The sequence below is a fragment of the Pan troglodytes genome, chromosome 4 (genome assembly GCF_028858775.2).
Source record: "Pan troglodytes isolate AG18354 chromosome 4, NHGRI_mPanTro3-v2.0_pri, whole genome shotgun sequence".
In the NCBI taxonomy this organism is placed as follows: domain Eukaryota; kingdom Metazoa; phylum Chordata; class Mammalia; order Primates; family Hominidae; genus Pan; species Pan troglodytes.
Genome location: NC_072402.2, coordinates 95,535,913 through 95,561,178, shown reverse-complemented (window position 1 = coordinate 95,561,178; position 25,266 = coordinate 95,535,913). Strand labels below are relative to the sequence as shown.

Sequence of the window (25,266 nt, the reverse complement as noted above, 5' to 3'; positions counted from 1 at the left end):
CTTCTATTTGAGGTACTTCTATTGAGAGGTACTCAGCGCGTGGGCACACACACAAACACACACAAAGATGTGCTTATGTTAAAATGACAAAAGAGGCAAATGAAAGAACTTCCAATAGCCAAAGCTGGATCAATTTGAGCTGGATCAATTTGAACAACAAAATAAATGAAGTACTATTGGACTATAACCTAATATACAAAATAGGTGTATATGATTCATACTGATATAAGTAAATAATTCAATGAATAAATAAATGGAGATGAGACAAAACTCCCATGTAGAAGAATTTTTGAATAATTTATGGAGACACATTGTCCTCAATTCCTTAAGTGTGGGCTGTGCATAATGCCTTCTTTTCAAATAAGTATAGAAATGAGAGGGGAAAGAATAACTTTTCATTGGAGAAAACTGGTAAACACTCTCACAGCCAGGTGATCAATATTAACATCAGCAGTGGTGAATCATGTTGATAGTATGTAACTTTGATATGATGTGATAATAATGGCACTTCACCTCTGTGGTCTTTTTCCCCAATACCCATAACGCCAGTCTAATCATGAAAATAATATTAAACAAATTGCAATTGAGGGACATTCTACAAAATACCTTATCAGTACTTCTCACATTGTTAAGGTCATCAAAAACTAGCGAAGTCTAAGAAATTGTCACAGTCAAGAAGATCCTAAATATAATTTTTGACATTCTGAATGGAATCTTGAAACATAAAAAATAACCATATGTAAAAACAAATAAAAATATGAATAAAGTATCAATAACGGTTCTTTACTTGTGAGAAATGTATCATACTAATGTAAGATATTAGTAATAGGGAACACCATGTGTTGGGTATGTGGGAACTCTCTGAACTATCTTTGCAACTTTTCTATATATCTAAAACTATTCCAAACTGAAAACTTGACTTTAAAAATACTATACATACAAAATATATTTTGAGAATATGCTTAAATTATGTAATGTATTTGACAAAGTAAAGAAAATTTTTCCTGAAGTTAAGAGATATAAAATACATTTAAATGTAAAAATATAGTAATTGACTGCATTAACTTGTAACTTATTCTAATTGAATGGTATTATGTCTGTAGAAACCAGCCTTAGCAGATAGAATATTTATTTTTTTAATTGTCAGTTTTAGTACTCAGATAATATTGACCAGTTTTTCTTGAATTATAGTATTAAAAATGTTTGATATGAGTTGCAATGGGAGTAATTATTTTATCCCCTTTTTGTGTGTTTCTGGACATAAAATACAATGTTGCTTCTTGCTGACATTAATGATAGTTTTATTTCTTTGTGCCTCAAGTAGGGCTGCCTTCCTTTAACTTGCTTAAATGCCCTACAGAAGAGCAGACAGACAGAAATGTATCCAATACAAGCATTGCTGATTGTGATAAAATAAAATTTATTTAAGTAAGCCTTTCTGGAAATGAGTCACTTTGAAAAGATCTATATTACTTGCTTCATCTAGGTATCCATTTAATCAAATAATTAAATACACAAACCTTTTATTTCAAGACTTAAAGTAAACTTGAAATCTTAAAATTAAACAATAATTATAAATATCTACTACATTATTAGGAAAATATTACTGCTATAAAATAATATATGAATTTATAAAAGCACTTTAACCTTTATTGCAAAATTTTGCTGTAAATTGTACCTTTCTAAGAGAAAATGCTTAAAATAAATATATACAGACTTCTGAAAATAATTTTCATGAGAGCGTCTACCTACTTTCAGTGTAACATAAAGACAATAGCAATTCTCATATTACTTTATTACTGTAGATTAATTCATGAAAGCTTGCACAGTGTCACAGAGCCTGTAAGCATTAGAGCTGAGATGTGAATCCAGGCAGTCTGGCTCCAGAGTCTGTGCTTTCATCCACTCTACTCTCTCCAGGACACAAGCTGATTGTTGTTAAATCTTAAAGTCTTGTTAATTAAGAGAGTTGACAAACAAAAGACAGGAAGAAACACAAAGCTTATATTTTAGGGGTCCTTCTGGGCATGTCCTGGGTTGATAATGTATGATTAAGACATCCAAATATTCTTCCCTTGGAAATATATTCTCAGTGTTTCTTGTAGTGATTCTTAGGGTTTGAGGGAAAGTAGGGGGTATTCTATTAAGGCTAAAATAATCAGGACTTTTCAGAGCCTGGCTGAAAAATGGCAAAATTCTATTGATTATAAAGAATCAGAGTGAGTTGTCCGCATCAGGCATGTGATACATGTGACAAAGAGTGCACATGCTGTCATCCTCACTTGGGTTACAGCAGGAAGTAGTGACAACCTTGCCAACATGAGGTGTACTTCTTATTCTTTTGTGATGAAGTATCAGGGGAAAATCTCTGGATAGCAACATCATTTGTCAGCCGAAGTTTTCTAAGTGTGAGGGAAAATCTCAGGACTAAATTGATTAACGTGTAAGCTCCCTCTAGTCTGACCCTCTTGTATTCTCTTGATGCTATAGATTAAATGTTTGTGTCCCCTCAAGAAAATCCTTATGTTGGAATCCAAACCTCAAGTTGATGGTATTAGAAAGTGGGACCTTTGGGTGGTATTTGAGTCATGAGGGTGGAACCATCATAATTGGGATTAGTGCCTTCATGGAAAAAGAGAGACCACGGAGATCTAGCTTACCTCTTCCACTGTGTGAGGACACGGACAAAAGAATGAGAAAGGGGGCCGGGCAAGGTGGCTCACGCCTGTAATCCCAGCACTCTGGGAGGCCAAGGCGGGCGGATCACGAGGTCAGGAGATCGAGACCATCCTGGCTAACACGGTGAAATCCCGTCTCTACTAAAAAAAACACAAAAAATTAGCCGGGCGTGCTGGCAGGAGCCTGTAGTCCCAGCTACTCGGGAGGCTGAGGCAGGAGAACGGAGTGAACCCGGGAGGCAGAGTTTGCAGTGAGCCGAGATCGCGCCACTGCACTCCAGCCTGGGTGACAGAGCGAGACTCCGTCTCAAAAAAAAAAAAAAAAAGAATGAGAAAGTGCACCTTCGACAGAAATTGAATCTGCTTACACTTTGATCTTGAGTTCACAGATTCCAGAACTGTGAGACAACAATTTTTTGTTGTTTATAAGGTACCCAGTTGATGGTATTTTGTTATAGCAGCCTGAATAAACTAAGATACTTCATGTTTATGGCAACTCCTCTCCCCTTTTTGGTCTCTCGAATTGAAAGAGCTGCCTTCCCTCCTTTACCTGGGTACTGGGTGAAATGGAAGCTAGAGGATTCTTTCCAAGGTGAGTAAAATAATGTATCCTGTTTCATTTTAGGCAAAGTAGAAATTAAAATTAAAAAACAATTGAGTAAGACATACAAAGAAACGAAGACCTCACAAACACATAAGTGATGTTGCAAAATATAGATTCTTAATTACACTCATACCACTTTTAATGCACCAAAACCTGCTCTGAATCTCTGATTTAAACATTAGCTGGAATGAATGCAGGAGAATGTGGGCTACCCTCTTATACTCAACTCTTTGAGTCTCTAATGGGCAAATCTTAAGGGCATCTTTCATACAACTTAAGCCTGTCACAACTCCTATTGTTTATCACTGCTCCAAAATTCTACATTCTACTCCAGTTCAGCCTCCAAGTTGGAAGGTAAGAAACTGATGCTACACATATTAGTTTCCTAGGGATGCTGTAACAGAATACCACACACTGAGTGGCTTAAATTAAGGTTATTCCCGTGTAGCTCTGTAAGACAAAATCCAAAAGCAATGTATTGGCAAGTTCACCCACTCTCTGGAGGCTGTAGGGCAGGATTCTTCCTTGAATTTTTTCTAGCTTCTGCCAGGCAATCTTTGGAGTTCCTGGGCTTGCAGCTGCATCACTCCAAACTCTGCCTCTCTATTCATATCCCTTTTCCCCTGCTCATCTGTATGTCTCTGTTTTCAAATTTCCCACTACTTACAAAGACACCAGTCATTGAAATAGGGCTCACTGTAATCTAGTATGACCTCATTGAACCTGATTACATAAGCAAAGACCCTATATTAAAATAGGGTCACATTCGGAGGTTCCAGGTAGACATGAATTTTGCAGGGACACTACTGAATTTGTATCTGGGCCTGGAATCATTAGCTTGTAACCTTGATTCAAGATATTACGTTTGTTCTGCCAATGAGCTGTGTTGTATGAGGCCTTCATAGGTGGCTAGCAGTAGGCGCCAAATATCTTTGGTATATTTCTCTGAAGAACTGCCTCTTTACCATATTGCATCATTTTAGATTTGCACTATCCTAGATACCCAAAACATGTAAGAATAGTAACCTGAATCTTTACAAACAGATAAACATATATGATTCAGTTGTATCATTTTATATGCTAAAGTCACAAACACATAAATAACTATAACTCAGTATTCAGTGATTCCATGGACTGATCTGTGAACACAACTGTCATATAAAATAGATTTTTTTCTCCCAAAGAGACAAAGCTCCAGAAAAGTGAGGTAAACAATCTGCTTTTGCTTCAGATGGTTAGACAACATAGCAATTTTAACATCTGGTACTGTAATCATAAGAGAAAACTTCTAAAAACCAGAATGATGAAACTAATGTTCCATAGGAAATAATAATCTATTTTTTGTAGCTAAGGAAATTATTCCAAAAGAAAAAAACATAAATTTTTCATAAAGAAGTGAAAATGCACACAACTCAAAGTGACTTTATGTATTAAAAAGTTATGATTGTTGGTGCCAAGAAATATGTAAAGATAAAAAATGATGCTACACTAGAGGCCTACAGACTACAAGGAGAAACTGTCAATAATCTGGTCAATTTCTATACTGTTCACAAGGCATTTTAATCATTTTGACTTCATTTCTTTTTCTCCAGTTAAAATGGAGTTTTCATTCCTATACACCAATAATAGACAAACAGCCAAATCATGAGTGAACTCCCATTCACAATTGCTATAAAGAGAATAAAATACCAAGGAATACAACTGACAAGGGATGTGAAGGACCTCTTCAAGGAGAACTACAAAACTCTGCTCAAGGAAATAAGAGAGGACACAAAAAAATGAAAAGCATTTCATGTTCATGGATAGGACGAATCAATATCGTGAAAATGGCCATACTGCCCAAAGTAATTTATAGATTGAATGCTATCCCCATCAAGCTACCATTGACTTTCTTCAGAGAATTAGAAAAAAACTACTTTAAATTTCATATGGAACCAAAAAAGAGCCCACATAGCCAAGACAATCCTAAGCAAAAAGAACAAAGCTGGAGGTATCATGCTACCTGACTTCAAACTATACTACAAGGACATAGTAACCAAAACAGCATGGTACTGGTACCAAAACAAATATATAGACAAATGGAACAGAATAGAGGCCTCAGAAATAACACCACACATCTACAACCATCTATCTTTGGCAAACCTGACAAAAACAAGCAATGTAGAAAGGATTCCCTATTTAATAAATGGTGTTGGGAAAACTGGCTAGCCATATGCAGAAAACTGAAACTGGACCTCTTCCTTACACCTTATACAAAAATTAACTCAATATGGATTAAAGACTTAAACAAAAGACCTAAAATAATAAAAACCCTAGAAGAAAATCTAGGCAATACCATTCAGGATATAGGCATGGAAAAAGACCTAATGACTAAAACACCAAAAGCAATGGCAACAAAAGCCAAAATTAACAAATGGGATCTATTTAAACTAAAGAGCTTCTGCACAGCAAAATAAACTATCTTCAGAGTGAACAGGCAACCTACAGAATGGGAGAAAATTTTTGCAATCTGTCTGACAAAGGGCTAATATCCAGAATCTACAAAGAACTTAAATAAATTTACAAGAAAAAAAATGTCATCAAAAAGTATGCAAAGGATATGAACAGACACTTCTCAAAAGAAGACATTTATGCAGCCAACAAACATATAAAAAAAAAGTCTCATCATCACTGGTCATTAGAGAAATGCAAATCAAAACCACAATGAGATACCATCTCACACCAGTTAGAATGGCTATCATTAAAACGTCAGGAAACAACAGATGGCTGGACAGGGAGAAACAGGAATGCTTTTACCCTGTTAGTGGGAATGTAAATTAGTTAAACCTTTGTAGAAGACAGTGTGGTGATTCCTCAAGGATCTAGAACCAGAAATACCATTTAACCCAGCAATCCCATTACTGGATATATACCCAAAGGATTATAAATCATTCTACTGTAAGGACACATACACACATATGCTTATTGCGGCACTGTTCACAATAGCAAAGACTTGGAACCATCCCAAATGCCCATCAATGATAGACTGGATAAAGAAAAGGTGGCACATATACACCATGGAATACTATGCAGCCATAAAAAGGATGAGTTCATGTCCTTTGCAGGGACATGGATGAAGCTGGAAACCATCATTCTCAGCAAACTAACACAAGAACAGAAAACCAAACACCGCATGTTCTCACTCGTAAGTGGGAGTTAAACAATGAGAACACATGGACACAGGGAGGGGAACATCACAAACCAGAGCCTATCTGGGGGTGGGGGGCTAGGGGATGCATAGCATTAGGAGAAATATCTAATGTAGATAACGGGTTGATGGGTAAAGCAAACCACCATGGCACGTGTATACCTATGTAACAAACCTGGATGTTCTGCACATGTATCCCAGAACTTAAAATTTAAAAAAAATTTTTTTTTAATTGAGGGTTTTTTTTGTTTTCTGTTTGTTTGTTATGGTCGTGTTTGTTTTTTGAGAAAGTGTCTTGCTCTGTTACCCAGGCTGAAGTGCAGTGGCGCAATCTCGGCTTACTTCAATCTCTGTCTCCTAGGTTCAAGCAATTCTCCTGCCTAAGCACACACTAGTAGCTGGGTTTACAGGCGCCTGCAACCACACCTGGATAATTTTTGTAATTTTAGTAGAGACAGGGTTTCACCATGTTGGCCAGGTTGGTCTTGAACTCCTGACCTAGGTGATCCACCCGCCTCAGCCTCCCAAAGTGCTGGGATTACAGGAGTAAGCCACCGCGCCTGGCGAAAATGATTCTTCGTATTTTCCACAGAGCCCAGCCTAGTGATTGGCACATAGCAGATCTTAATAAAAGCCTGTATAATGAGGTAATGAAGCAAATTCTGAATGACAATTTTGCTATTCAAGCAATTGTACACAAATAGCTCTTAAATGAATTGCTATTATAAAAACTGACATAGAAAGTAAAATCAGTATTTGATTTTCATAAAAATACATTTTCTGGCTGATATTTTCTTTGAGTTGAGTTCTTATTTTGGTGTTGAGATTACTCTAGATGAATAAATATTGAGTTAGATGAAATATAACATCAGAATAGTTGCATTAAGAGCATAGCTTTTATCGGTTTTATAATTCACCTTCCCAGCACCCTGATGAAGGGCTAAATAGCCAATTCTGTTAGTCCTGGCAGTCATAGCCAAAGCATAACAGTATCTGTGCCTGACAAGGAGCACATTATCAAACTAGATAACAAATAAAACAAAAGGAATTGGCTCCTGGGCTTTCAACAAGTCTATAGTTAATCTTGTTAAGATTTTAATAATTTCCCCATGCCAAACTGGCCTGGTTAATTACCTTTGATTTTGCTGTCAGTTCCCTTTCTAACAAATGTCAGTCTCATTTGCCATTTGATTATTGTTGCTTTGATGGAAAATATTTAAGTTCCCTTGGGAAGGTTATTACGTTGGCAGGAAAGATAAAAGCATTGAAAAAATAATGATTAGTACTAGAAATCTGTTAATATTGAGAATATTGGGTCAAAATGAATCAAAGTAACAGCAACTAAAAATTTTAGTAAAATGTAATCAGATTTTTATATAAGCCTTGGAAAGCATTGGCTGTTTCTGGGAGTAAATACACAACCAGGCAACAGGAGGAAACACAATGATACATGCTTCGGTTGAAGCAAGGTTTCAAACCCTTCAAAATAGAGGTGATGTCAGAGGCCTGTCTGCCTAAAACTGCCCTTGGTTCAACACTCCTCCTGGGATCTACTAAATGCTTCCTCAATACTACAGAGTGAATAATTTATTCCCTGGGCTTCCCCTCACAGTCAACATGAAAGTGGAAAGGTCTTTGAAAGTTCACTGGTTAGTGAATAATGACACTACTTACAAGTGCACCAGTGAATAAAATACATGTGAGGCACCAGCAAGTGATGGACTAACTCAGGACTGTCCAATAGAAATACAATGCAAGCCACATACAGAATTTTAAATTTTCTAGTAGACACATTAAAAATTAGAAAGAAACAGGTGACATTAATTTTAAGAAAATATTTAATCCAACATATGCAAAAGATTATTTCAACATGTAATCAATTTAAAAACTATTGATTGCTGATTCAGTCTCCTTATTCTTTACTAATAAGCTTAGATTTTTCTATTTCATTATAATTCAGTCTTGGTACATTATAGTTTCTAGGAATGTATCCATTTATTTTAGCTTATCTAATTTGTGAGACACAATTGTCGATATTACTTTCATATGATCCTTTGTATATCTGCAGTACCAATTTTAAGGTCTCCTTTTTTATTTATAATTTTATTCATTTGAGTTCTTTCTTGTTATCACTTGATTGGCCTAGGTAAAGGGTTGTCAATTTTGCTTATCTTCGGAATAAAACCAACTCAATTTCATTTACATTTTCTATTGTTTTTCTATTCTATTATTGATTTCTGCTGCAGTCTTCAGTATGTCTTTCCTTCTGCTAATCAGGGGCTTGGTTTATTCTTTTTCTAGTTCCTGAAGGTGAAATATTAAGATTTCTCTCTCTTTTTTTTTTTTTTTTTTTTTACTTATTTTAAATTCAGGGGAACATGTGCAGGTTTGTTATATAAACACTTGTCTTGGATGTTTGTGATGCACAGATTCTGTCACACAGATATTCAGCATTTGTAGCTATAAATTTCTCTCTCAGGACTGCTATTGCTACATCCTATAAGGTTTTATGTGTTGTGCTTTTATTTTTTAAGATATTTTTTATGTTTTTCTTTTGATTTCTCCTTTAACATATTGGTTGTTCAAGATTCTATTATTTTCACATTTTTGTGAATTTTCTAATTTTCCTTATACTGATTTCTAATTTCATACCACTGTTGTTGGAAACAATACTTGATATGATTTCAAAGCTTTTAATTTGTTGAAATGTATTTTGTAGCTTAATACATGATTTATAATGTAGAATGTTCTGTGCATGCTTGAGAAGGTATATTTTGTTGTTATCAAGTATAATGTTCTGTATATATCTGTTAGGTCCATTTGGTTTATAGTGTTGTCCAAATCCATGGTTTACCTTTTCATGTTTTCACTCTTTATTATATACCTATTGTTGAGAGAGAGTATTAAAGTCCCTTACTATTATTGTTTTGCTGTTTATTTATCCTTCCAGTTCTGATAGTATTTGCTTTATATATTTACGTGCTCTGATGTTGGGTATATAACTATTTACAATTGTTATATTTGCTAGGTAAATTTCCCACTTTTCATCATGTAAGGATCCTCTTTGTCTCTTGTGACTGTTTCTCACCTAAAGTGTATCTTATCTGATATAAATATAGCAATTTATGATCTCTTTTGGTTACTATTTGAATGGAATATCTTTTTCCATTCTATACTTTTAGCTTACATGTGTTCTTAGGTCTAAAAAATCTCTTGTTGCAGCTTTTTTATTTTGCTTTTTAATCCATTCAAACACACTATGTCTTTTGATTGGATAATTTAATCCATTAACATTTAAAGTAAACATTGAGAGGTAAGGACTTACTATTGCCATTTTTAGAATTGTTTGCTTTGGCAGGGATAGACTTTTGCCAGTTAGTCCAGCCTAAAGTTCTGGATAAGTTAGCAAGTAGTATCTGTAGGTAGGCAAACTTGCTATCAGAGTCTCTAGCTGGGCAGAGTCACTGTGCTATGAAATCAGGCGGAGCTAAAGTCTGAACTCCACAGTTGGGTGGTCTGCTAGCTGAGCTTCGGGTTTAGGCTGTGTTCTGTGGCCAGCTGGGGTCACTACTGGTCTTCCAGTTTAGGAGGGGCTATGGGTTGTACCCTGCAGTTGGAGGGGGCTATAGCCTGGGCTCCTGAATCAAGCAGAACAACAGGCTATCCTCCGTATTTGAGTGGAATCACTGGCTGAGCTTTGTGCCTGGGCTGTGCTCTGTAATAAGGCCCTGTGGAGCCTAAACAGGGCCTTAGTTTAGGCTCCACAGGGAGGATACTGGGCTTTGCTGCAAGGCAGGGCCATAAGCTATGCTCCATGGCCAGGAAGGTTGCTTACCAGGTGTGTTAGTCCATTTTCATACTGCTATAAAGAACTGCCTGAGACTGGGTAATTTATAAAGGAAAGAGGTTTAATTGACTCACAGTTCAGCATGGCTGGGGAGTCCTCAGGAAACTTAACAATCATGGTAGAAGGCGAAGGGGAAGCAAGTCAGCTTTTTCACAGGGCAGCAGGGAGGCGAAGCAGCAAGTGAAGGGGGAGGAGCCCCTTTTAAAACATTGGGATCTCGTGAGAATTCACTCACTATTATAAGAACAGCATGGGAGAAACTAGCACCATAATTCAATTACCTCCACCTGGTCTCTCCTTTGACACGTGGAGATTATGGAGATTACAATTCAAGATGAGATTTTGGTGGGGACACAGCCAAACCATATCACCAGGCTTTCTTATTAGGTGCATCTGCAGGCTATGCTCCTCAATTGAACAGGGCTTCTGGCTTGGCTTCCTGCCAATCCAGAACCACACTCTGGGCTCTGAAAATGGGCAGAATTTCTTCCTGGGTTCCTTGGTCAGGCAGGACTACAGGCTATATTCTGCAGTTGTATAGGGTTGCTGAATGCGCTACCTGCTTAAGAAAAGCCAATAGCAATGCTCCAAGGTTGGGCTGGACCATTGACTAGGGACCCCAGCTGGGGAGTACTGAACTACTGGATCAACTCTGATGGTAGGTAGAGCCACTGGTTGCATTCTGGCTAGATCACACTACCTGCAGGGATACAATGCCTCTGCCAAGATCCATGTGCTGACTGCTGTAAACCCACCCCCTTTCTTTGTTCCTATGTGACCCCAAGTAGTCTAGTCCCCCCAGTGCTCTCTGTGAAGAAGGATAGAAGTGGCCCTTCCAGAAGGCACGTCAATATGCTTGGGAAGCTGTATATTGTTCTTGGGTTCTCTTTTCCCCACTGGACAAACTCTAGGCCTAAGGAAATCTCTCAGTGTAGTGCTGTGCCAGCCTGGGGCAGGGAAAACACAGTAAAAGGGAAAGTGTTCCTCTTACTTTTCTAATGTGGCTTTATGGGGCTTTTTGCAGTTTTAATGATGCCTCACCCTCAGGTTCTGGGATTTTCACAAAGGCATCCTTGTCAGTGACTAGTTGCTGGTTGATATTTCTATGAGGAGAACTAGAGGTAGGACCTTCTATCCCACCATCTTGCTGATGTCACTCTGTAATGGTTACCTCCTAAAAAGTGGTTATGCTCATGAAGCATTTGATAAGATAATAATCCAAGGAGATTTTCTAGAATATATTTATCATATGCTCCTATTTTTTAAAATTAGTCTGTATGAGCCCTTAAATTACACCCAATTTTTAAATATGGGAAATTGAGAACAATTAGCATAGAATTATTGGCAAAACTATACCATGTGAGTGTAAAGTAAGACACGGTGTGCTAACCAACTCTTGCTCACAGGCAAATGGAAGTAATTATAAGCCACTTAATCAAGACCTAAATCCAACTTTAAGCTGGGGAAATAGAGACTCAGAACCAGGGATAGAGCACTAAATATTATTACTAGAGTTGTCTTATGAGCAAGGATAATGCCTTAAATATAATATGCATGAGTTTTAAAGGGCCATCTGGTGATATTAATTAATCTAGAGCTTCCATCTGACAGTAATTAAAAATTACAAGCTAAGGAGATATAAGTAGAAATTCAACTATTACAAAGAGGAACAAAAGAAAGGGGGAAAATGGCAGTTAATTGGAGAGAAGATAAATTTTAAAAGTCTCCTTCTTCCTGAAGAATTTAAAATTTCAGAGCTTGAGTAGGTTTTTTAACACAGAGACCAAAAACTTGTTCCAAGCAATCAAGGAAGGCAGAAACCAACGTTGAAGAAGGTAGTTTCTTTCTTTTTCTTTCTTTCTTTCTTTTCTTTCTTTCTTTCTTTTTCTTTCTTTTCTTTTTCTTTCTTTTATTTCTCTCTTTCTTATTCTTCTTTCTTTCTCTCGCTCCTTCCTTCCTTCCTTCCTCTTTCTTTCTCTCTCTCTTTTTTTTTTTTTTTTTTTTTTGAGACAGAGTTTTGCTCTTGTTGCCCAGGCTGGAGTGCAATGACGTGATCTTGGCTCACTGCAACCTCCATCTCCCGGGTTCAAGTGATTCTCCTGCCTCAGCCTCCCAAGTAGCTGGGATTACAGGCATGTGCCACCACAACCGGCTCATTTTGCATTGCTAGCACAGACGGAGTTTTGCCATGTTGGTCAGGTTGGTCTCGATCTCCTGACCTCAGGTGATTCACCCACCCCGGCCTCCCAAAGTGCTGGGATTACAGGCATGAGCCACCACGCCCAGCCAGTGAAGCTGTTTTCTCAGGCTATGGATCGGACTGGTTCAATAATTTATTGTACTGTGAATAAGGACACCCCGTGCATTTGGGAAATTAGAAATATAATGTCTAAGATGAATAAAATAGTTCCAGTTAGTAAAATGACACCTCTACTGAGAAAAATAAAGAGAGCAGGAGAAGATACAAGAAGAGAGAGAGATCCCATTACTGAGATTTTGCATTTCATTTAATATTTTTAGTTTCTCAACAATCTTAAAAGTTATATACTTTGCTTGTTTTAATGAGAAGGAAACAGAAGCTTAGAAAAGGTAAGTTAATTTCTCAAAGGTAGATAGCAGATCTGCCTAATGCTAGACTCTGTGCAAACTTGTGAATGTATTATATAGTAAAACCACAAAGTCTTGCTCTAGCAGAGTGAAATCTTTATCATTTATAGACTGGCATGTGGCAGAACTTCTTAAGAATTTGAGAAATGAAATAAATAAATATCAAAGCTTCTGACATTTATTAATGCTGAAGTGTAAGCACCTAAAATAAATGATTGTTTGCTTAACAGAGCAACTGCATTAGTTTTGGGTAGTGTAAAATCAGATCCTGAGCTTAGAGTGGGTGAAGTGAAGAAGTGCACAACTCTACATAAGAAAGAAATGGGGGCCGGGCGTGGTGGCTCACGCCTGTAATCCCAGCACTTTGGGATGCCTAGGCGGGTGTATCACCTGAGGTCAGGAGTTCAAGACCAGCCTGGCCAACATGGTGAAACCCCATCTCTACTAAAAATATAAACATTAGCCAGGCGTTGTAGCACACACTTGTAATCCTAGCTGCTCAGGAAGCTAAGGCAGGAGAATCACTTGAACCCAGGGAGGTGGAGATTGCAGTGAGCCAAGATAGCAGCATTGAACTCCAGCCTGGGCGACAAGAGTGAAACTCCATCTCAAAAAATAAATTTAAAAAAAAAAGAAAGAAAGAATTGGGATTTTAGCACTTGGAGGAGGGATTTCTGGAGAGAAAGATATTTACAAACTCAAGAAAATGCCTAAGTAAGAGTGAAGGCTTAAGAGTAGAAATTTCCAGAAGTTTTGGATTGCATTTTAGGGTGGTAATATTTAATATTCCACTGTATATTATTGCTTGTAATCCTCTTCTGTTACTCTCAAAGCGACCTTTAGGAAAAGTTGATTTAAAAAAATAACTTTGTATTAGTAAAACTTGGTGAGAATAAAAGAATCTGAAGAGCATTCTGACTGATTTGAAGAAACACACAAAACAATTAGCATCTTAAGGGGCAGAAGTAATAACAGGTAGGAAGCAAGTCAGATTAGACTGACCCAGTAGAGATGACACCCTAGGAAACACTAAAATATTAGATGAGACTTTCTACAGCATGAAGCTGGGAGATACAAGGCAGCATCTTAGAACACTAAAGCAAAGAGCAACCTCAGAAGGCTGAAGGATACAGAGATATATGAGCTACACAAGAAAAGGGACTGCCACCCTAAGGTAATTCTCTAAGTGTTGGAAATGAATTTTTGAAAGATAGGATCAATTTTACCTAGTTCTGGGCAATAACCCAGTTACTGAGGGGGCTGATACTGTTTCTGATGGTGGCTCCTCTGTCAGTCTGCGGAACTGAGATTATGAGCCTTTATGGCAAACATCACCATCTCAAACATTTAAATTTTTCCAGTCACAAATTCATAGTATTCTAAAAATGTTTCACAATGTATCATTTCAAAAACAGATGCAAAAGTGATAACATAGATGTAAATTTGTATCACTCCTTTTGTCAGAAAAAAAACAAATTCTTAAAAATACTGTCTATGGATATTTCTGAGTAATGCTCATGGAAGCTCTGAGGTAAATGAATTTTGGTTTAGAAACCAAAAAGTCTTCTGTAATATGCTTTTTCAAAATCTGTGACTGTTAACTACGTAGGAGAAATTACATTAAAAATGAAAAGGTTATTTAACAAGCTAGTGAGTGTCTTTTTTTTTTCCTGATGAAGTCTGTCTTTTGGGAACACTGCAGGGCAAACAAACTTCTGATTGATTAATGACTGATCCAATAAAATTAATACACTCCTGTAAGTTACATGAAGCACAGGTCCAAGGAACAGATGGTTGAATATATCTGTAGAGCCACACTGACAAACTGCAGATAAAGACCTAATGAAACTATTGAAATAAATTTATAGATGTCAAACATCTGTTCTTTTATAGCTAGTACAATAAGTAACAGAACAGAAATGGAATCAATTTTGTCCCCAAAATAATTGTTGCATTGTTTAAATTTTGACATTGGCCAGATGTTTAAAGGTGGTCTCTTGATTAACATATATAAATATATAGGATTATTCCTTTTGCAAAAGCTTAAATAAAAGAATGAGAACAAAAGGTGGTAGCTAATTTTTCTCATCTGTATATTTCTCAAATACTCAGTGTTATATTTTATATGTATTACCCACAATGCAGTAACAGTTTTGTCTACTTACCACATTAAAAACATTTCATCTTTTGCAGCACTGACTTTACCACTCTTTATGCTGTTGACTTGCAGGCATCAGTGTCTATTGGTGGATATCAAGTTTAGTCCATATGGTCAAAGATAGGTGATAGATTGTTTTAAAATCCTAAATGGATTCAAGAGAGATTTGTTGTCAAAGGAAAGATAACAATTTAGTGTAATTGTATGTTTCCACAGTGCTGTCACTTTTCACAATCTCTTTAAAAACTCCTATTAATTTATGTGAATTTTAAAGTATAATAAAAGAATATCTCACTAAATGTGTTGATGAGTACAATTGAAATATATTATGGAATTTTATCCAAATGTATTACAATTTTCTATAATAATGTGAATTTGGTTAGGAAGAAGCAATTAGAGTATATTCAGAATATTTACAACATAGTTCACTATTTGTTTTTTTACATTAGGTGATTAGTTATGCCTCGTGACACCTATTATATCTATTCTATCAAATTTTGAGGGGCAGATATTAAGCTGCCTAGCTACAGCCTTCAATTAATGTATTTTCTAGGATAGTAAACCTAATTAGCATGATGCTAAGAGATTATCAAAAGCTTTTCTATTTTACTAATGACTAAAATTTAGCTCTTTTCCACACTGATAATAAATTCAAAATGGCAAAATAATGTATACATTGTCCTAATAATGAGATACAATCACAAGCAACTGATTTCCAAAAGTGTCAAATTCTGTTTAATATTATTCCAATATATCTACAATTTACTAGAGTTAATTTTATAATATAATATTTTGGAATACAATTTTGATAGAGGTCTAAATAATTTAATAATTAAAAAAATTTAAAATGTATAGGCAATTTTTTAAAAAGTGGTGTTTCTACTTTTCATACTGTTCTACAGAAAGAATAACTTTCTAAAACAGCCTAAGAGTATAAGCAACAATATTCAGTGTGACAAATATGAAAGATATATTTTGATGACAAATCAACATCTCTCATTGTATTTGTTAGACATTTTTCAATACTACATGTCATGCAAATACCATGAGACCACACTATATAACACATACTTCAATAAATAAAGGAAATGTGGAGATTGATTTGATTTTTATTTTTAGTTTACTCTGCTCAAAAATATTTTCCTCTGAAATGTGAGATAAAAATAAATAAATAAATACATCCAAAACTTTCTCTTTAAACTGTTAGTATAAATCTATAATTTTTAAAAAGGGAGAAAAATTAGTAAGTTAATTTCTATGTAAAATAAATATTTAAATACCCTAAAAATTAAAACAGAGTAACTTTAAATTGGTATGTTCTGTTATTTTTCAAGATACCATATTTTTTCTGGATTTTTAAAGAAAGAATAAATTGTGAATAACTTTAGAGTTATAGCATATTATTGTACACCTTTTTAATGCAAATGAAGCATCTTTGTGTAGTGTAACTAATATTAAAAGGCAATCATTTAATTAAATCCTATATTCCTTTAAATTTCTAAATAAATATGGATTTTCTATATAATGAGAAACAAAATTTCAAAATATATTTTTCTTAGATTTTTCAATCTTATTAAAATACTTACTGTTACAAATTCACAAATAATACCTTAAAATAGCTTGCAATTTTAAAATACTCATTCATTACCCTGTTAATGATCTGGAGCGCATTGACTAGATATAAAGAGTATATATTTAAATACTGCTATTCCTAAATAGGTTAAAGGCACATTTTTGATGATTTAACCAAATAAAAAAAGGAAACCAAGCAATTCAGAATTATAAATAACATTTTAGTGCTCTTTGCTCTGTATCTTTCTGTTTGTCTGATTAAAGCTTTGTATAGCTAACCAACCATCTGAATAAACAGAATATGTATGACTAATGTCAATATGGCAGTCACGAATAAAACAAAGCACCAATAAATATATTCACTGAACTATTACGAAGCTCATATAAGATAATGTACATGAAAGCACTTAGGAAACTGTGAAGCAGTACATAAACGTAAGGTGTTATTATCATTATTATGTGCTTCTGACTGTACACGAGAAGAATAGCAGTCAAATCTATTGTAAAATTGCATTCTTAGAAGACAATGAACTTAATATTCTAAAGCTGATTCACAGGTGTACTTTTGTATTTGAAACACTAGACAAAATGAGCAATCTGAAAAAAAAAAACATTCTGATAAAACTCACAGACATCCCAGAAACTCTCTCTTATTGAAAAGAACATGTGTCTTTATTTTGTTACAGTATAATGGGAGTTTTTACATGTCTTTTTCAATGCTTTTATAGAATTAAAAAAGAGTCAAAGATAGGGAATCAGAAATCTGAAATCTGGCCCCAATTTTACTCTAGTTTACTACATGATTACAAGAGACTTAATCTCTCAGACTTCAGTTTTTTCACATTATTATAAATGTGTCTAAAATGGCTTTCTCAGAAGGCTTGATAAAATAAGACATTTGAATACCATCCACTGATCTGATGTGTAATATGTTTAAGTATAAATATTTAAAATAATCTTTAAAAATTTCCCCCTCCTTACCAGCCTGTTATGAACTAATGTTACCTTAGCGTGTATTCACCAAATATTTTGGGCACATTGTCTCCCACTTGCTCACACATGGCATCCCACCCTACAAACATTTCCCCAAACTATTTCTGGAAATCTTCCCTGGCATCTTGTTTGGCAGCAATGGAAATGCATAGATCTGACCACTCATGAGTTTTCAATAACCAGACACTTTTCTATGTTCCTCTGGTCAGGACACTCTCCCGTACCTCACAGCATATTTTTCCGTGCTCCATTTTCTTAAACCATTGAATCAACCACTTCCCATCTAACTTCTAGTGGATGATATTTTGTCTGACTTTGCAAAGAAAATAGAGACAGAAGAAGGGTGAGTAAAGTTAACAATATTGCATGCTACACTTTAAAATAGCTATGAGAGGATTTTGTTCTTACCACAAAGAAATGAGTGTTTGCAATTTTAAAAATGCTAAATACCTGGATTTGATCATCCCACAATGTATATATGTATCAAAACATCTCACTTTACTCCAGAATATTTACAATTATTATGTCTTTATTTAAAAAAATAAAAAGGAAACTAATACTACTTTCTTTTTCTTGTACTGCCCTTTTCTCCTTCACCTGGCTTAGAATGAAGTATTTGTCGCTCTTATGTGAGTGTGATCTTTCTACCTGCGCTTTAGAGCAGTGTTCCTCAAATTATCTTTAAACAACCAAAATTTTAAAATTCTCAATCAATGCAAGCTGACATTTTTATTAGATTCAACTAATATAAAATGACTGTGTAAAATTGGTATAAAAGTTTCTGAATGCTTATTTTCAATTTCTGTACCTCACCTCACAAAACAGTAACAAACAGTTGATGAACCAAGACCAGTTCTTGGACGTGACTTGAGTAGCATTTATTAGTGTGCAGCACCTCTCACCTTTTTAAGGCCATTGAAGTATGAATTATCCCCTCTTCTGCATCCTTCTCCTCCTGTGTTGGCTTCCTCATTCACATTTAAGCATGCTCATGTTTCTTCTCCCTTCAAGCTACCATTCTATAGCTCAGCTGTACTTTTAATCTAACAGTTTTAAAGAGTGATCTGCAGTAACCATAGGGCTGCCCTCTTCTCTACCTCACTCCTAAGCTTACTGCTGTCTGGCTTCCATCCCAATTGTGCCACTGGAACTACTCTTGCCAAACAAATAATCAGGGATATTTTTTTCCCCTGAGACATTTGGCAATGGCTGAAGACATTTTGTCACAACCGAGGCATACTACTGGCATCTAGTGGGTAGAGGCCAAGGAAGCTGCTAAACATCCCACAATGGACAGAACAGTTCCTCAAAATAAAGAATTACTGAGCCCAAAATGTGCTGAGGTTGAGACACTGTTTTAAAAGCAAGTGCCACATTTCAATCCTAATATATCTTGACATCTTCCAGGATTTGACACTGTCAAATAATCTGTAATTCCAGATTCAGGGGCAGCATCCAATTGGCTGAGTTCAAGTCATTCACCTAGGCTCTAGCTGACGAGCAACTGAGAGAAAGAATATCTGCTCCCCTTTGCTCCTATGTTTTCTTTCCATCTAGAGATTCCCCTCTAATTTGTATTCAGATGATAGATAAAAGAAATGATGAAGGTTGACTATAGTGTCCCAAACCAACTATGCATTTCCTCAAACCTTCCATGCTTAACTCACTGACATGGCCCAAAATCAGAGTTGCCACACCAAACCTGCCTCTTTTTCTTTTATTTTTTTTTCTCTTCTTCCTCCCTACCATCTAATTACCAAGTCATGCTCACTCCACTTGCTATTATCTCAAATCTACTCATTCCTCTTCATCTCAATCTCCAATTTCATTGTCAATAAGAAGGCTGAAGAAACAAGCTTCAAAAATGGGCAGAAACCAAGGGCCTCTGAGTCTGGAATGAGTGACCCAAAGAAGCAGGAGATGGAATAGAAGTCATTCCAGCACTGACAGTGGCAGAAGTGGCTCCCAGAATCTTGTGGCTGTGGTGCTGGGTTGTCCAGTCTCAGTGAGACTCCTTGTGTTACATGAGTATTTATGGATCATCATTTTGCTCCTATACTCTTATTAAAGCATCCTGTATCCTGATTTCTTGCTTTTAACCTCCCCCCAAAACATTCTCAAAACTGCATTCAGAGTTGTCTTTCTAAAATACAAATCTAACCAATTCATCCCTTTTCATTAAAACCATTCAACGGCTTCTAATTCTCCTGTGGATAAAGGCAACCTCCTTATTAAGCTTTGTCCAGCTTTGTGATCCAGCACCTGACTCCTTCTCTGTTCTCAACTTTGATTCTTTAGATTCGACATATGTGTGAGATCATACAGTATTTGCTTTCTGTGCCTGCTTATTTAACGTAGCATAATGCCTTCTAGGTTCATCCATGTTAATGCAAATGATAGGAATTCCTTCTTTTTAAAGATTTAATAGTTTTCCATTTTTATTCATTCATCTGTTGACAGACACTTAGATGGGTTCCATATCTTGGCTACTGTGAATAATGCTGCAGTGAATGTGGAAGTGCACATACCTTGAGATAGTGATGTTATTTGCTTTGGATACGTACCCAGGAGTGGGATTGCTGGATCATGTAGTGGTTCTTTTTTTAATTTTTTGAAGAACCTTAATACTACTTTCCCTAATGGCTGTACCAATTAATAGTCTCACAGTGTATAAGGGTTCCCTTTTCTCCGCATCCTTGCCAACACTACTTGCTCCTTTTATGTTATCAAAGAATACACAGTCCTCTCTTTATACTTTTATGTTATATTGTATGTACACATTTTATTTATCTGTATTCCTTCTCCCTTTATGGAGAGATAAACCCTTTCAGAGCATACATTTAATATGTTGTATTCATTGCTTTATCTCTTGTCCCTAGTTTATCACTGGGCACATGGGAGGTGCTGAATAACTAGTTTATGCGACAATAATGCCTGGATTCTGTTTCCTCCCAGTGCTGCTCCTTCTTTCCTGCCAAGGTCTTTGTTCCCTTGTACCTTGTCATGGTCTCCTTGCTTACCACGGATTCCCCAAGAATAACACTACCTTTCCCAGGGCATACTTTGCCCATTTTTACCCAAAGCAAAGCATGAGGGTTAGGAGTCACAAAACTTTGCTACGTTCCCTCAATTCTTTGCTGAACCTGAGTCACACTGGCTCTTATGGAAATGGTGAAAATGCCTCTCTTCCTGGTATAGTCAAACAAGTCCCAGAATCCAGGCTTGGAGTACATGCTGTTCCTTCTATTTCTGTCTGTCTTCCACTCCCACCTTTTATTTTGCCTCAAATAATATCTTCAGAAAACATTCTTCTCACATGTCTATCCCATGCCCTCCATATAAATTATCTGTATAAATGAACACCAGCTTCCAGCTTACACTGAACCAGGACTATCTCTAAGAAAGAATATATACAATTATAGCTTGCTCATATTCTTTGATTGTTATAAAATGTCCTCAATGGAAGAATCAGAAATACACCCTCAGTTGAGTAAAAGTTAAAATGTAGGTATAGCACATAGAAGCAATATTATTTTTCACATCTTTTGCACACGCTAAACTTCCATTTCCGTTTATAAGAATCACTTACATTGGAAGAATGGACCCTAAGCCGACTATAGGGGTCCTTAACCCGAATGTAAAAATGTAATAGATATGTTGGCTCTTGGAAATAACCAAAGAAAGAACATTTTAATAAAAATAAATAGCAAAGTTTCTAATAGTGTATACAATAAATAAAGCATTTTTATGATAAAGTATCACTTCCATGTCACTCACTCGAGAATGTTCACTAATTCTGTATTCTTAAAGCAGAAGTAAAAAGCCAAGATGGGAGCCAGAATTTATGATTGTTATCTACCATGTAACCTCAATATTTAATTTATAATATGAAGAACTCTAATTTTTCTATCATAAGAGGACATTTATAGAATTTTAGTCCTAAGTTTTCAGGAAAAAGAAATGATAGCTTTCAATATTTAATTGTTGTTATTTACAAATATTGCTCCCACTCACAAGTACTAGAAGGGAAATTATTTCCATAAGAGATGTAAATTATCTGTAAATATCTTCATCCATAATGGCACATCAAATCATGAGAGACTAGTAAATCATTTGTCAAGGCACATACAACAATCATATTGAAGAAAAACTCTTCAACGTTCATACTTCATGCAAATTTATTCCCACACTCTAGCTAGATCTTCTATCTGTTCATCTGCTTGCATGTGTTGCAGGATTGCTGTTCACCATTTACTTTCATGTCTGTGTATAATTTTCACATTGTTCTGGAATTTACTGAACTATTAAATTTATAGTTCTGACTCATCTGTACAACTTGGGAAAATTTTTGAGACAGAAGCCAATTCTCCGTGGATATGTTCCTTCTTCATTTTATGTACTACTCTTAGTTTCTCTTAATCTTTTTCCTGCTGAACTGTATCTTCCTGATTATCATGCTATCTCAAAAGCAAAGGAGTATGTTTCAGATGTTTTTATGTAAAGAGAGAGACTAGCATTCTTATCCATTAAAAATCATTTTTGTGTTTATAAACCAAAGTTGTGTTTTCCTCCCTCTCTCCCTTTCTTCCTTCCTTCCTTTCTCCTTCTCACTCTCCCTTCTTCCCTTCTTTTTTCTTCTCTCTGTGTGTGTGTGTGTGTATGCATGTGTCTTTCTTGTCTCTCTCTGTTTGTTTATTTTCAGTGTGGGAATTTGTTTTCTGATTGCATTGCAAATATGCACTTGCTCACTATATTAATTCTTTTGTATGCCTGTGATTAAATCCAACTCTACTGCTCAGTTGCGATTTGCTGGCCTTCTCATTCATACATATATATGTATATACGTATATATATACATATATACATGTATATATATGTATACATATGTATACATATATATATATACGTATATACATGTATATATACATGTATATACGTATATACATGTATATATGTATATATACATATATACACATACACACACACTCAATATGTTATATATATACATATACATATGTTATATGTTATATATACATACACTCATTCATTCATATATATATAAAATCATGTATGGTCCTTTGAACTAGGTATCAAAAACTACAGATATAAGATTATATGTGTATATATATAATATATATTTTATATATCCATGACTTATGCTGTCCTTTTCATTCATATATATTATATATACATATTCATATATTATATATGCATAAATATATGCATATATATGAATTAATATATAATAAATATATAAAATAAATATATAATATGAATAAATAAATATAAATAAATATATAATTATATAATATGAATAAATATATAAATAAATATGAATAAATAATATGAATAAATATGAATAAATATATAAATATATACATATAATATGCATATATAAATATATGCATATATAATCTACATATATTGATGTACATATATACGTACATATATAAAATCATGTATGGTCTTTTGCACTAGACGTTAAAAACTACAGACATCTGAATGCATTCTCCCAGTTAGCAGATGTCGCTATGACATCTACCAGCTATAGAATAAATGATATTTTATAAACCAGGTTATTAGTTGAGAGTTCAAACTTTCTTTCTTTGTTTTTCAATTTTCTCCCTATCTAATCTTTACAAATATGTTCTTTTATTTGTTTTGAAGTCTCAACTTCAATTTAACAATTCAGGGTACAAACTATAAGAAAGTTTTATATGGCTGAAGTGTTTTTCATGTTACATAATTAGCATCTCCATCCTTTAATCGATTCTTACAAATGATTGCTATGGTGTACCTATGTGTTTGGAAGAATTCAAGTTGCTTTGTATGATCCCCCAAGCACTCCAGTACTTGCATTTTTACCAGCATGGGTCTTCTTTTGTCATGCTTGCCTTATATTGAGAATTTGGCATGGCTTCTTATTTGTTTTGACATTGGTAAACTTTTACATGTATTTATTTTAAGCTATAGTTTCCTCGTAGGCCCAAGACAAAAACCCTAAGCACTGTACTGGATTTCTCTTTCTCTTTCACTCCACTCTTTACAATCCCTCAGAACAAACTGTCTACTCAACCTTCAAAGTACCCTCCGTGTCTTAAAGTTACATTTTACCTCCTCTAACTGCTTCCCAGTCCAATTCACTATCATACGTCATTTGAATCACTACAGCAATTCAGTACAGGTTTCTCTGTTTTCATTCTTGTTCTCCTGTGCCTATTCTCAACCCAGCAACCAGACAGATCTTGATAAACCTTCATTCTTGTGTTAAAACCTATGAAGGGCTTCTAACAACACCTATAATAAAACAGGAAGACTTTACGAGGAGCAGAAGGCCCTATGCAATAGGGCTCTTAGCCACCGCTATACGTTCAGCTTCCAGAATTTCCCTCTCACATGCTGCTCTGACTACACTAGCCATTTTGCTTTTCCACAAACATGCCAAGTTCCTGCCTGCCTCAGAGCCTTTCCCATGTCTCCTCTGTCCGAAATGGTCCATCACCAGGTCCTCATATGGCTCCTCTTTGTATCATTCAGGCCACTATGATGATATGTAAGTTCTATGTCCTACCCCACATCATTCTTCCATCCCCTTATCTTGCCTTATTTCTCTTGTAGTCTTTATAATTTCCTGAAAATATATTGTTTGCTTATTTTGCATTATGTATTGTCTGTTTTCTTCTTTAGAATGCAAGTTTCATTAGGGAAATGACTTTTTCTGTCCCTCTCTGTGTCTCAAGCACCCAACAGTAACTGATATATGGTATATAATGAATGGATATGAAGTAAGTGTCATGTGAAATAGATGTTCTTCTTATTATTTTACAGCTATAGAATCCAAGGTTCAGAAAGGTAAAGCAACTTGTCTAGTGTTAGTTTGCTAGTAAGTGACACAGGCCAGGTTAGGATCTGAGCACTCTGCAGTGTGGTTTGTTACTCAGAATGATAAATATATCCCCTTCCAGCCACTTAACCATTCTGCAGGCTCTGGTCATTATGTGCAGTTTATTCCCATCTGTAATATTAAAAAATAAAGAACTTAATCCTAACCCCTATGGCAGCCCATTCACTGGACTCTCTTCATGATAAACACAGCCTTCTTTCTTGGTCTTAATATTGTACTGAACATTTTTCATGTCCTTGTCATCAAAGAATTACAGACTCTGTTCTAGATGTGATTAACTCATTAATCTTCACAAAACCTAAGCAAGGTTAGTAAAATTATTCTTATTTTACACCCAAAGAATGGTGACCCACAAAAATTATTAGATGTGCTCAGGGTTATATGGTAAGTTTAGGCCAAGAACTCACAAAGCTATTTCCACACGTTTATTAGAGAAGCTTTTAGTCTATGAGATGGCATAACATTTAAACTAATACCAGCAATTTTATTTACAAAAACACACTATGAGTTGTTTTTAACAATCAAACATAAGATTAAGTCATACCCTCCCTTTGATTAATCCCATGAAAGAGATGTGAAGTAGGAGCTGATGTTTTCTATAGCCTCTTCTAACCCTATGTTTCCCAGATTTACTCTGAGTATTTGAAACATGGGGCTAGTTGAATGGTGTTTTCATTTTTATTCCTGAATGTAATTTCAGTAAAATCCCAGAAGGA

At 35.3% G+C, this 25,266-nt stretch overlaps 1 long non-coding RNA gene across 4 annotated transcripts in view; it reads right to left on the bottom strand.

Moving 5' to 3' along the window:
- The window catches only part of LOC134810088 (uncharacterized), a 795,882-nt gene that overhangs the window by 93,115 nt on the left and 677,501 nt on the right, over positions 1 to 25,266 (bottom strand). For all 4 annotated transcript variants that reach the window (XR_010157274.1, XR_010157273.1, XR_010157275.1 and 1 more), the window contains one exon: positions 15,089 to 15,226. This is a non-coding gene — a long non-coding RNA (uncharacterized LOC134810088). The remainder of the gene's footprint in view (positions 1 to 15,088; positions 15,227 to 25,266) is intronic.